Below are 13,896 nucleotides of genomic sequence, written 5' to 3'. Positions count from 1 at the left end.
ATAAAAACAAAAATAAACAAATGGGTCCTAATGAAATTTAAAAGCTTTTGCACAGCTACAGAAACTATAAACAGGATGAAAAGACAACCCTTAGAATGGGAGAAAATATTTGCAAATGAATCAAAAAAGGATTAATCTCCAAAATATATAAACAGCTCCTGCAGCTCAATATTAAAAAAACCAAACAACCCAATCCAAAAATGGGCCGAAGACCTAAATAGACATTTCTCCAAAGAAGACATACAGATGGCCAAGAGGCACATGAAAAGCTGCTCAACATCACTAATTATCAGAGAAACACAAATCAAAACTACAATGAGGTATATCACCTCACACCGGTCAGAATGGCCATCATCAAAAAATCTACAAACAATAAATGCTGGAGCGGGTGTGGAGAAAAGGGAACCCTCTTGCACTGTTGGTGGGAATGTAAATTGATACAGCCACTATGAAGAACAGTATGGAAGTTTCTTCAAAAACTATAAATAGGATTACCATATTACCCAGCAATCCCACTACTTGGCATATACCCAGAGAAAACCATAATTCAAAAAGAGTTATGCACCACAATGTTCATTGCAGCACTATTTACAATAGCCAGGACATGGAAGCAACCTAAATGCCCAGTGATAGATGAATAGATAAAGAAGATGTGGTACATATATACAGTGGAACATTACTCAGACATAAAAGGAAAGAAATTGGGTCATTTGTAAAGCCGTGGATGGATCTAGAGACTGTCATACAGAGTGAAGTAAGTCAGTAAGAGAAAAACAAATATCATATCTCAACACATATATGTAGAATCTAGGAAAACGGTACAGATGAACCAGTTTGCAAGGCAGAAATAGACACACAGATGTAGAGAACAAACGTATGGACACCAAGAGGGAAAGCGGGGTGGGGTGAGGGGGGCAGTGGTGGTGGTATGAATTAGGCGATTGGGAATGACATATATACACTAATATGTATAAAATAGATAACTATTATATAAAATAGATAACTAATAAGAAGAACCTGCTGTATAAAAAAAATAAAATAAAATTCAAAAAATATGTATATAACCTGCCATAATTCTACATTCAATGAGATTCATCTTTTGAAATATCCAATAATATAATGGCTTGACATAGAAGTGGAAAGTGGATACTTAATGTAGTGTAAATGAATATAATTTTAACTTAGTCAAACAGCCAATGAAATAACATAACATACTCTGAGTTAACTTTTTGTTTTAAGTACCTTCAAGGCATTTGGATAGTAATGTCTTTTCATAATTTTCTAGTTTCAATTCTTACTGTTGGCTTCTAAATACAGCTGTTTTACCACCTTTTTTGGAGAGAATTTATTAGTATCCACATGCCTTCACAGGCAGAAATCTGAGAAAACCTGTAACTGAGTACAGAAATAGTATTTCCTAAGACTTCACATTTCCCTACCTGCAAATACTAACAATGAAAAAATAGGAATTTTGGTTTGTTTGAAAAGATCACATAATTTTAAACATTGTGATTGCACACGCTCATAAAGCAGGATTCTTTTGTAATATGACAGTCATAATTTTTATTTTTAATACTTAAAAATTACAAGGGAAATAAAAAGTAACAAATATTTTATTTCAAAATTCTCATTAGATTCCTACCTCAAAATTTCTGTTTTGTACCAATTTCAACATACTATTTACGCTGTAATTATAAATGGTCACAAGCAAGAACTTAGATTACTTCAATATGTTAGTATAGCTCTTAAGTATAGGAAGGGGAAATATATATACTGTGTATATACATATTTATATTTTAAAACACAGAATAAACGTCAAATTGTTTTCAATGAAAGCAAAGTATACATCACTCTTAATTACAACATCACGAGAAGTGTCAAAATAGAGCAGAACAGTCTCATTATAGGTCCTAGAAGGGGAATTTGCATATGGCAAAGTGTGCACAGAGATATTCAGGAGTTAACTGAATATCTTTTTTTTTTTTTTTGCGGTACGCGGGCCTCTCACTGTTGTGGCCTCTCCCGCTGCGGAGCACAGGCTCCGGACGCGCAGGCTCAGCAGCCATGGCTCACGGGCCCAGCCGCTGCGCGGCACGTGGGATCATCCCGGACAGGGGCACGAACCCGCATCCCCTGCAATGGCAGGTGGACTCCCAACCACTGTGCCACCAGGGAAGCCCTAACTGAATATCTTTTGTTCAGCTGTAAGTAGAAAACAGGTAGCTCATAAATTTGACCATTGACTACACTGTATTTTAGAAGTCTATTTACTACCCCCTTCCAAAGCCTTATATGTATTTTTAGAGCACACCACAGAAAAGGCTACAGAAGTTTCCCTGGGGAAAATGAACAGCACGTTTCCCAAAATTAAATATATCTCAACAATAGTTATAAACAACAGTAGCCTGAAGAAGGTATCAAAAAAGTAGTATATCATCACTTATGATTTTTATTAATATGTGGATTACTTTAGGATATAAAAGAAGTAGGTAATTAGCAAATGTTTACCATGGTGTCCTCAAATATAATTATATGTATGCCTTGAAGAATAAAAACAAAGAGCAAAATACCCTGTTCTAGGTGGCTTGAAGAAAACTACTTCAAGTATTATTATTCAACAATAACTGATTCTTCTAAAGAGGATCTATTAATTAATTCAGAAACAAGTGTCCTAACACCCAAAGTACCAAACATAAAGCCTAAAGATATCTCTTCAAAATAAATTCTATTTTATAAACTAGGAGGCCTCATAAAGCATAATTGGAAAAGATGTCAGGAAAATGATTTCAAAACGTAAGAAAACATTTCTATGGTCTCTTGCAGAACAGTACTTAGTAGTGTCAGTGGGGATGATACTAAATACTAATTTGGGCTTCACAATCTATAGAACACTTACAATAGGTTTCAAACAAGAAGTAAACAAAGGTTTATTCCAATACCTACAAATTTCTTACTGAAAATTAGGCAAAAATAATAATGAACATCTTGGAGGAGAATAACAGAGGCAATTAAGGAAGACCTGCCCTACACCAGTCTTTAAAATCAATTACAGTGGGGAGGATATGAGACCTATCATTTACTGAGCATATAAAATCCACCAGGTATTTTTACATTCGTTGCCTTACTTAATTTTATCTCGTCAGCCATTTTAAAACACAACTGGTACCATCCTCATACTATGGACAGGGCAACTGGGATTCAGAGACTTAAACAATCTGCCTGAGGATAAGAGCAATCATGTTTTCAGACTAAAGTAGAAATATATCAAATAAAGACAATAGAGGAGAGTGCTGATGGCTGTGCAACATTGTGAATGTACTTAATGCTACTGAATGGTATACCTAAAAGTGGTTAAAACTGTTTATTTTGTTATGTATACTTACCACAAGAAAAAAAAACTACAAAAAGACCCCTGAGACTAGAAAGAGCAAAATAATGACCAAATCCAAAAAGTGCTCATAAGTGGAGAAAATCATTATTTAAAAAATATTGTCAGGGGGGCTTCCCTGGTGGCGCAGTGGTTGAGAGTCCACTTGCCGATGCAAGGGACACGGGTTTGTGCCCCAGTCCGGGAAGATCCCACATGCCGCGGAGTGACTGGGCCCGTGAGCCATGGCCACTGAGCCTGCGTGTCCAGAACCTGTGCTCTGCAATGGGAGAGGCCACAACAGTGAGAGGCCCGCGTACCGCAAAAAAAAAAAAAATATTGTCAGGGGGCTTCCCTGGTGGCGCAGTGGTTAAGAATCCGCCTGCCAATGCAGGGGACACAGGTTGGATCCCCGGTCTGGGAAGATCCCACATGCCACAGAGCAACTAAACCCCTGTGCCACGACTACTGAGCCCATGAGCCACAACTACTGAAGCCTGCAAGCCCTAGAGCCCACGAGCCACAACTACTGAAGCCCGTGCGCCTAGAGCCTGTGTGCTCTGCAACAAGAGAAGCCACTGCAATGAGATGCCCATGCACTGCAACAAAGAGTAGCCCCCGCTCGCCTCAACTAGAGAAAGCCCGCGCACAGCAACGAAGACCCAATACAGCCAAAAATAAATAAAATTTTTAAAAAATGGTCAGAAAAACTGAATATCAATGTGGAGAAAAACATAACCACACCATACACTATGAGTAATTCTAAATATATGAAAAACCAATAAGCTTGCAAATAATTCTGGAGAAAACAGAAGAGCATATTTATTGCATCTGTGGGAAAGAGATAAAATTTGGGGCAATGAAGGAAAGCATAAGCAACAAATTGACAGATCTGGTTATGTAAAACACACTTTCATGCAGTGAAAAAATACAAATCTAAAATTAAAAGGATATAACAGGGCTTCCCTGGTGGCGCAGTGGTTGGGGGTCCGCCTGCCGATGCAGGGGGCGCAGGTTCGTGCCCCGGTCCAGGAGGATCCCACATGCCGCGGAGCGGCTGGGCCCGTGGGCCATGGCCACTGAGCCTGCGCGTCCGGAGCCTGTTGCTCTGCAGCGGGAGAGGCCACAGTGGTGAGAGGGCCGCGTACCGCAAAAAAAAAAAACAAAACAAACAAAAAAAGGATATAACAAATGGAAGCAATGCCTGCAATAATTATGACAGATAAAGCTTAATGTCTACAATATAAATCCAACCAGGGCTTCCTTGGTAGCTCAGTGGTTAAGAATCCGTCTGCCGGACTTCCCTGGTGGCACAGTGGTTAAGAATCTGCCTGCCAATGCAGGGGACACGGTTTCAAGCCCTGCTCCGAAGATCCCACATGCCATGGAGCAACTAATCCCCTGTGCCACAAATACCAAGCCTGCTCTCTAGAGCCCGCAAACCACAACTACTGAAGCCTGTGTGCCCAGAGCCTATGCTCCGCAATAAGAGAAGCCACTTCAATGAGAAGCCCACACACCGCAACAAAGAGTAGCTCCCACTTGCCACAACTAGAGAAAGCCCGCATACAGCAACAAAGATCCAACTCAGCCGAAAATAAAAATAAATAAATTAACTTTTTAAAAAATCTGTCTGCCTATGCAGGGGGCACAGGTTTGAGCCCTGGTCCAGGAAGATCTCACATGCCACGGAGCAACTAAGCCCATGAGCTACAACTACTGAGCCCATGTGCTGCAACTACTGAAGCCCATGTGCCTAGAGCCCATTCTCCGCAACAAGAGAAGCCACTGCAATGAAAAAGCCCACACATCACAACGAAGAGTAGCCCCCGCTCGCCGCAACTAGAGGAAACCTGCGTGCAACAACGAAGACCCAACACAGCCAAAAATAATAAATAAAATAAAAATAAATTTTAAAAATAAAAAATAAAATAAACCCAACCAGTTCAACATTTACTGCTCATCTGTTATGCGGCAAATGATGACTAACATACACATCCATCAAAGGATACAAACAGTTGAAGTAACAACCAAGATCAAATCAGCACTTTGGAAAAAAGATTCTCACTAACTGAATAAATTTTAATACTTTTAAGATACCACTTCACACGTATTAAATTACCAAAAATAAATCTAAACAATAAAACCTAAAGTTATGTGGGCCATAAGAAGAAAAGAAATATTCAGGCACTGCTGTAAAATTGTATGTATATTCAGATTGTTCTCTGGTTAGAGTATAAAAGAGGTCATAAAATTGCCCATGGCCTGAATAATTTTTCTTGGATTTTCCCCCCAAAATTAAATAGAGGAGTAAAAAGCTAACTCTATTTTAAAAATTGAGTAAGTTTCTTGTTCACAGTAATGAAAAATTAGAAACAACCAACAAGTGGAGAATGATTTATCTAAGCTGTAATTCTATATTCTATATTAAATGAAACTGCAATCTATTTCAATAAAAGCTCATTTAAAAGATGAAAAAAAAGGTAAGATTTTACATTAATTACAGCATAATAATAATACCTTAAATAGTTTAATAAAAATCAAAAGTAGGGCTTCCCTGTTGGTGCAGCAGTTAAGAATCCACCTGCCAATGCAGGGGACACGGTTTCGAGCCCTGCCTGGTCCAGGAAGATCCCACATACCGTGGAGCAACTAGGCTCGTGCACCACAACTACTGAGCCTGAGCTGTAGAGCCCATGAGCCACAACTACTGAAACTGCGTGCCACAACTACTGAAGCCCACATGCCTAGAGCCCGTGCTCCGCAACAAGAGAAGCCACCACAATAAGAAGCCTGCACACCACAACAGAGTAGGCCCCACTCGCCACAACTAGAGAAAGCCCACGCGCAGCAATGAAGACCCAACGCAGCCAAAAATATAGATATACAGATAGATAGATAGATAGAATTGAGCACACGACCCTCCCTTTTAAAATTACATTCCTAATATTAACTTAAGCTATTTACTCCTTTTCTTTCATTAAATCTCAAACTATTCTGTTACATTAGTTTGACCTCATGGTCATACTCTTGAAAGTTTTAAAATGTTTTAAATTTATAAACTCAAAACTTCTTTTTCACTACTGTTAACTGGTACTTTAAGGACTGTCTAAAAATCCTAAGAAGATTCTTCTTTTAAGCTACTTTTTAATTTCTTGTACAATCTAGCAAAAATAACAATTTGATTTTTCTTTATAGCCATAAGTCTTTAATTTACAAGATACAAACTTCGATCTATTGTTAATGAAACAGGTAATTTTAATTATACAGGATATAAAAATAAATTATTTTACCATTTCTAGTCAGAGATGAGTATCATGGTTTTGGAAAAACAAAATATCTCCTAACCTACCAAAACCTCAAAGTCATTAGTGAAAGAGTTCCCTACTTCATTATTAATTAATAATTAAGAATTCTTCAAAACTACTTCTCTGACCCTTACTGTGTTCTATAAATCTGGCAGTTAACAATTCTGTCAAAACTACTAATTTTCCTTTGGTCCTAAGATTCCTGTGGAATCTTGATCCTAAATTCCACAATGGCAGAGGCCGCCTTCTTTTTAGTATCTGAGAGCACATAGCAGGCAATCAATAAATATTTGTTCAATCAAGTATAATTTCTAGGCTCTTGATTCCTCTAAATATCTACTTAAAACCAGTTCATTAAGAACCTTCAATATATTTAGAGGCACAAAGAATTCAAAACTTCACTTTTCTCATTTCTCACCAGGAATGCCTAAGTCTTTAATTCTTTACAAGGTTTTATTAACTAATTTGAAGAACATCATTTTGAAGTCTGTGTTAAGTGAAAAGTTCCCTTCAAAAAAAAAAAGGACTGATATGCTTTAAATCAAATCTTAATATCACATACATAACAAGGGATCACAACACGCACTACTTACTTAGAGGTGAGGAGTTAGGAGACCTTAAGTTTCGGCCCCTTAATAGGCTGAGAAAGGAAGGAGGGAAGGAATGAAGGAAAAGAGGGAGGGAGGGAGGGAGGGAGGGAAGGAGGGAGGGTGGGGAGAGAGAGAGATCAAGTATGAAATCACCTTCCCCAAACACAAATATACACAGCTATCATGAAACATTTCTGGCCAAAGATGGGTCCGCATCCTAATCCCCAGAACCCATAAATGTTACCTAATTTGGAATAAAGAGTCTTTGCAGATGTATTTAAGGATTCTGAGATGAGCAGATTATCCCGGATTATCTGGGTAGGCCATAAATGCCATCTTAAGAGAAAGGCAGAGAGAAATTTAACACCCACACACATACAATGAGGGGAAGGCGATACAAATATGGAGGCAGAGACTGGAGTGATATGGCCAAAGAATGCCAGCAGCCACTAGAAGCTGGAATAGGCAAGGAACGGATTCTACCCCTAGAGCCTATGGAGGGAGTGCAACCCTGCCAACACCATGATTTTAGACCTCTGGCCTCCAGAACTGTGAGAGGATAAATTTCTGTTGTTTTAAGCCTCCAAATTTGTGGCAATTTATTATGGCACCCACAGGAATCTAATACTATTTGTAAAGAAGTTTATTTTGTTTTTCATTCGTTTTTGCTATTACCTCTCAGCTTGGGTTTGTTGGCCATCTGGCCACTGAATGAAACACATAAGCTGAAAACAAAGGTAGGAAATGAAGAAAAGTATGTAAATAAGACGACAGAACATGATTATACATACAGTTGCAAAAATGCTTCCAAACATTAAGAAGAATAAAAAGCTTTCCAAATAATTGGACAGTTTACCTAACAGAACTGTCATATTACAAAATTAGCATTTTCCTGCTTTCACTCTGGGTCAAATCCTAAATTTATAGTTGAAGAAATTTCCAGGTAACATAGTAAAATTGGCAGTCCCAAGTGTTTCATGGATCTTGAGACACCTTAGTGATCCATCTAATGCCCTGAGAACAAACAAGTATTAGTATCTGTAAGATAGCATTTAAAACCAGCACACAATCACTGTACTGGACTATCTGATGTGTTCTGCCTGGGGAAAAAAAAATACTGCTAGAGCTAAACCTGAAAGATAATCAAGTCCTTCTTTCCAGCTGGTCTTGATTTAACTTTCTTAGGCACACCATGCCTCAAGACTGAAGCTCATATTTTTCTATTTTGATTGACTGAAGTTCCTATTTTGTATTTCTTTCATGAAGTCATTTTGTGATATCTATAGAGTAGTATGCTTCTTCATAAAAGCATTTACTCAACATTTAACTTAAAATTTTGTTAACACTGTGCTAAGCACTGTATTAAGAACATTAATAAACAGATTACAGAATGATACTGGATAATCAGAAATTTTTGTCATTAGAAAAACATGACTTTTCTAACTAAGCAAATACCTCTTTTTGGAGGGGGCATATACTTCTTTCTTTGGAGCTTCCTTTTTTGTTTTTCTTGAATAGAGCCCTAGAATTCTTCCTCAACATAAAATATTCATAGAATATCTGAAACCAGAAGAAAAACACTAAAATAAAATAAAGGGTAGAATATGCCAGGTGTTTTAAGACATATTCTGAAAGAAATCATAATTAGTGTGTTTTGGCTGCTTTCAAAATTTTATGTCAGTGTTGAAAATGCCATTTAACTAAACACTAAAATGTATGTATCAGAGTAAAAATATAAAGGCTTCATTAATTTAACCAATAAAAGCTGTTAATGCTAACTTCAAGCAACAAAGTAAACAAGAAGAGTAAATTTTAGGAACTTACTCTTTTTCTTGATAAAGACTCTTAATTGAAACAATTTTCCCAGAGGCTATTATTTTCTGGTTGGTCTAAAATGAAGGGATCAAATCTACAGAGGCCAGCAATCTCAAACTCTGGAATCTCCTCTGAATGCAACTCAAAAAGGACGATACACAAATTAAACTTAATCACTAAAAAAAAGTATACGCTTTCCAAACAAACTTCAGGGTAATGTTATCAAAGTTTTTTAAAAAAATGATATTTTAATTTAAATTGCATTAAACACATAAATTAATTTAGGAGGAAATGATGAGTTTACAGTATTGTGTTCTCCTATCTAATAACACAGTATGTATTTCCAGTTACTTAATCTTTTTTTAAAAACATCTCTTAGCAGATCCTCTACGTTTCTTTATGTTGGCATTTTATCTTTTCATTTGTTATATTTTTCATTTCTAAAGAAGTTATTTTTTATATATAGGATAGTTGTTGATATTGGTACATTAATTTTGTAAACTCCCATGTTACCAAAGTCTCTTATTGTTTCTAACAATGAGAATAGTAAGATGGTTGATTCTTGAGTTTCACGTATATATTTTCCCCAGCTGCATAAAAATAGCTCCTCTTTCCCCAATATTAACTTCTTTATTTTTTGTTCTTACCTAATGATATTGGCTTACACCTCCACTATAATATTAAGTAACAGTGCTAATTGTTGGGCATCCTTTTCTTGTTCCTCACATTAATAAAAATACATCTAGCATACCACTACTAAGCATGACATTGGTCAAGTGCTTTTTTGGCATCCAAAAAAATGACCATCTGGTTTTTCTCTTGACTATTAATATAGCATATTACTAGATTTCCTAATATTGAACCACATATACATTTGGTTCAGAGATGAAACTCTGGCATTGTAGAATATTATTTTAATGTACTGTTGAATCTATTTTCTAGTACTGAATTTATGATGTTCAATAACTGCTTTTAATTGTTTTAAATGAACACCCTGAGAGGGGAAAAGCTATTTGTACAGGGTGAGCTCCACTCAGGTCAAATATAGTCTTGAGAATGAGGTCTTTCAAGGAACCTCCAGACAGGTCAAATAATGACAATTTTCTGGGAACAGGGCTGTGAAGGAGCTCCAATCTTGTTCTGCCCCTTCCAATGGCTTCCAGGTTGCTAGTTCTCACCATGACTGGGGGCTGCTGTTTTCCAAGGCTACTATGGAGCTGGAGAGAGGAGAATGGGAACAATGCAAGCTAAAATGCTATACAAAGTTCACTGTTTTTGCCGAGATTCAGCCATTTTTCTTGAATAAATGTTCAGATTGCTGCAAGCCTGTATTAATTTTCAGAGTCCTGAAAGAGTTGATTCTGACTATTTTTGCCAGTATTCTCACTGCTTTTACGAAGAATTTTCAGAAGTTCTTACTCTGCCATTATTGTTGACATCCTTTGCATTTCAATTCAGCTCAATCTTTATACTTATTAATTTGCTATTCACACTTTCTCATTCTTAAAATTTCAATATTTACATTTATTTCCTTTTTCATTTCCTCTGAAATTACTAATGATGCTTATCTTTAAAATCTCCTTCAGTTTATACTATTCACTATTTTCTTTAGTGTTGGAAGCATTTCGTACCTCTCTTGCATAGAATTAATTTTTCTTAAATGGCCGGTAAGTCTAGGTTAGTAGTTCATATTTGCAGTCAGGAATTTCTTTTTTTTTTTTTAATAAATTTATTTATTTATTTATTTTTGGCTGCGTTGCTTCTTCATTTCTGCGTGCAGGCTCTCTCTAGTGGCGGCGAGTGGGGGCTACTCTTCGTTGCAGCATGCAGGGTTCTCATTGCGGTGGCTTCTCTTGTTGCAGAGCATGGGCTGAAGGCGTGCACCCTTCAGTAGCTGTGGCACACGGGCTTCAGTAGTTGTGGCTCACGGGCTCTAGAGCGCAGGCTCAGTAGTTGTGGTGCACAGGCTTAGTAGCTCTACGATATGTGGCATCTTCCTGGACCAGGGCTTGAACCCATGTCGCCTGCATTGGCAGGTGGATTCTTAACCACTGTGCCACCAGGGAAGCCCCAGGAATTTCAACTAAACAGTGTATCCTCAGAGTGGGTGAGAATCTTTGTTCGTATATTATTATATGCAGGTTCTAGTTATATACATCCACTTCTAGTAACCATGGAAGAGGGGTGAAATATGCAGTTAGGCAGTGTCGGCAGGTCACCTGCTTTCTGGATATGAATTCTTTCCTCTTCTGAACATCACATAAATTACTAGGGATATCACTTGTCTCCCACGCCAGGACTCTAACTTTAGAGACTAGCTATCATAGCTTTATCTGGGGGAGAAACACTTCGTTAGCTAGCTACTCACTTTGCTTTTTGCTTCCGCTGCTTTTGGGTGGAAGTCTATAGTTGCTTCAGGCTGTGCTTGCTTCTTTCTCTAACCTCCAAATTAATTCATTCACTTACAAAATATTTATTGAGTGTCTACTACGTGCCAGGCACTAGTTTAGATACTGGGAATTCAGTGATGAACACAAAGTCCCTAGTCTCAAGGAACTTATATTCCAAGAAGAAGATAAACAAATACATAAGGTAATACAATTTCACAAAGTAATAATGCTTTTCTTTTTAGACCTTTTTTCTTGATGTGGACCACATTTAAAGTCTTTTATTGAGTTTGTTGTAATATTTTTTCTGTTTTCTGTTTTGGTTTTTTGGCTGCAAGGCACGTGGGATCTTAACTCCCTGACCAAGGATTGAACCTACATCCCCTGAATTGGAAGGCAAAGTCTTAACGACTGAACCAGGGAAGTCCCCAAAGTGATAATACTTTGGAAAATAAAACAAAGGAAGGAGTCCCTTCCATCAGGAAGCTTGCACAAGACTCTCAGATAGCCTCATGCACAAGAGGACAGACGGCAGAAGCAAGAAGAACTACAATTCTGCAGCCTGTGGAAGGAAAACCACATTCACAGAAAGACAGACAAAATGAAAAGGCAGAGGACTTTGTACCAGATGAAGGAATGAGATAAAACCCCAGAAAAACAACTAAATGAAGTGGAGATAGGCAACCTTCCAGAAAAAGAATTCAGAATAATGACATTCAACATGATCCAGGACCTCGGAAAAAGAATGGAGGCAAAGATTGAGAAGATGCAAGAAACGTTTAACAAAGACCTAGAAGAATTAAAGAACAAACAAACAGAGATGAACAATACAGCAACTGAAAAATACACTAGAAGGAATCAATAGCAGAATAACTGAAGCAGAAGAACGGATAAGGGACCTGGAAGACAGAAGGGTGGAATTCACTGCAGCAGAACAGAATAAAGAAAAAAGAATGAAAAGAAATGAAGACAGCCTAAGAGACCTCTGGCACAACATTAAACGCAACAACACTCACACGATAGGGGTCCCAGAAGGAGGAGAGAGAGAAAGGACCCAAGAAAATATTTGAAGAGATTACATTCAAAAACCTTCCCTAATATGGGAAAGGAAATAGCCACCCAAGTCCAGGAAGCTCAGAGAGTACCAGGCAGGATAAACGCAAGGAGAAACATGCCAATGCACATAGTAATCAAATTGACAAAAAGTAAAGACAAAAAAAATTATTGAAAGCAGCAAGGGAAAAACAACAAATAACATACAAGGGAACTCCCATAAGGTTAACTAACAGCTGATTTCTCAGCAGAAACTCTACAAGCCAAAAGGGAGTGACAGGATATATTTAAAGTGATGAAAGGGAGGAACCTACAACCAAGATTACTCTACCCGGCAAGGATCTCATTCAGATTCGATGGAGAAATCAAAAGCTTTACAGACAAGCAAAAGCTAAGAAAATTCAGCACCACCAAACCAGCTCTACAACAAATGCTAAAGGAACTTCTCTAAGTGGGAAACACAAGAGAAGAAAAGGACCTACAAAAACAAACACAAAACAATTAAGAAAATGGTACTAGGAACATACACATCGATAATTACCTTAAAAGTGAATGGATTAAATGCTTCAACCAAAAGACACAGGCTTGTTGAATGGATACAAAAACAAGGCCCATATATATATATATGCTGTCTACAAGAAACCCACTTCAGACCTAGGGACATATACAGACTGAAAGTGAGGGGATGGAAAAAGATACTCCATACAAATGGAAATCAAAAGAAAGCTGGAGGGGCTTCCCTGGTGGCACAGTGGTTGTGAGTCTGCCTGCCGATGCAGGGGACATGGGTTCGTGCCCCGGTCCAGGAAGATCCCACATGCTGCGGAGCAGCTGGGCCCCTGAGCCATGGCCGCTGAGCCTGCGAGTCCAGAGCCTGTGCTCCGCAACGGGAGAGGCCACAACAGTGAGAGGCCCGCGTACCACAAAAAAAAATTTAAAAAAATTAAAAAAAAAGAAAGCTGGAGTAGCAATACTCATATCAGATAAAATACACTTTAAAATAAAGAATGTTACAAGAGACAAGGAAGGACACTATATAATGATCAACGGATCAATCCAAGAATAAGATATGACAATTATAAATATATATGTACCCAACACAGGAGCACCTCAATTCATGAGGCAACTGCTAACAGCTATAAAAGAGGAAATTGACAGTAACACAATAATAGTGGGGGATTTTAACACCTCACACCAATGGACAGATTATCCAGACAGAATATTAATAAGGAAACACAAGCTTTAAATGACACAATAGACGTGATAGGTATAACTGATATCTATAGGACCTTCCATCCGAAAACAGCAGATTACACTTTCTTCTCAAGTGCGCACAGATCATTCTCCAGGACAGATCACATCTTGTATCACAAATT

The 13,896-nt window shown here is 37.8% G+C and overlaps 1 protein-coding gene across 7 annotated transcripts in view; it reads right to left on the bottom strand.

Moving 5' to 3' along the window:
• EYA3 (EYA transcriptional coactivator and phosphatase 3) overlaps positions 1–13,896 on the bottom strand; it is a 104,361-nt gene that overhangs the window by 74,951 nt on the left and 15,514 nt on the right. Inside the window, exon 2 of one of the 7 annotated variants that reach the window (XM_060309104.1) lies at positions 7,269–7,315. The exons of the other annotated variants lie outside the window; for them this stretch is intronic. The gene's annotated coding sequence lies outside the window, so the exon portion shown is untranslated. The remainder of the gene's footprint in view (positions 1–7,268; positions 7,316–13,896) is intronic. 7 annotated transcript variants of the gene reach the window in all.

The sequence above is a fragment of the Globicephala melas genome, chromosome 1 (genome assembly GCF_963455315.2).
Source record: "Globicephala melas chromosome 1, mGloMel1.2, whole genome shotgun sequence".
Classification (NCBI taxonomy): Eukaryota; Metazoa; Chordata; class Mammalia; order Artiodactyla; family Delphinidae; genus Globicephala; species Globicephala melas.
The sequence above is the reverse complement of the archived record's forward strand: the minus strand, read 5'-3'. Positions and strand labels throughout refer to the sequence as shown.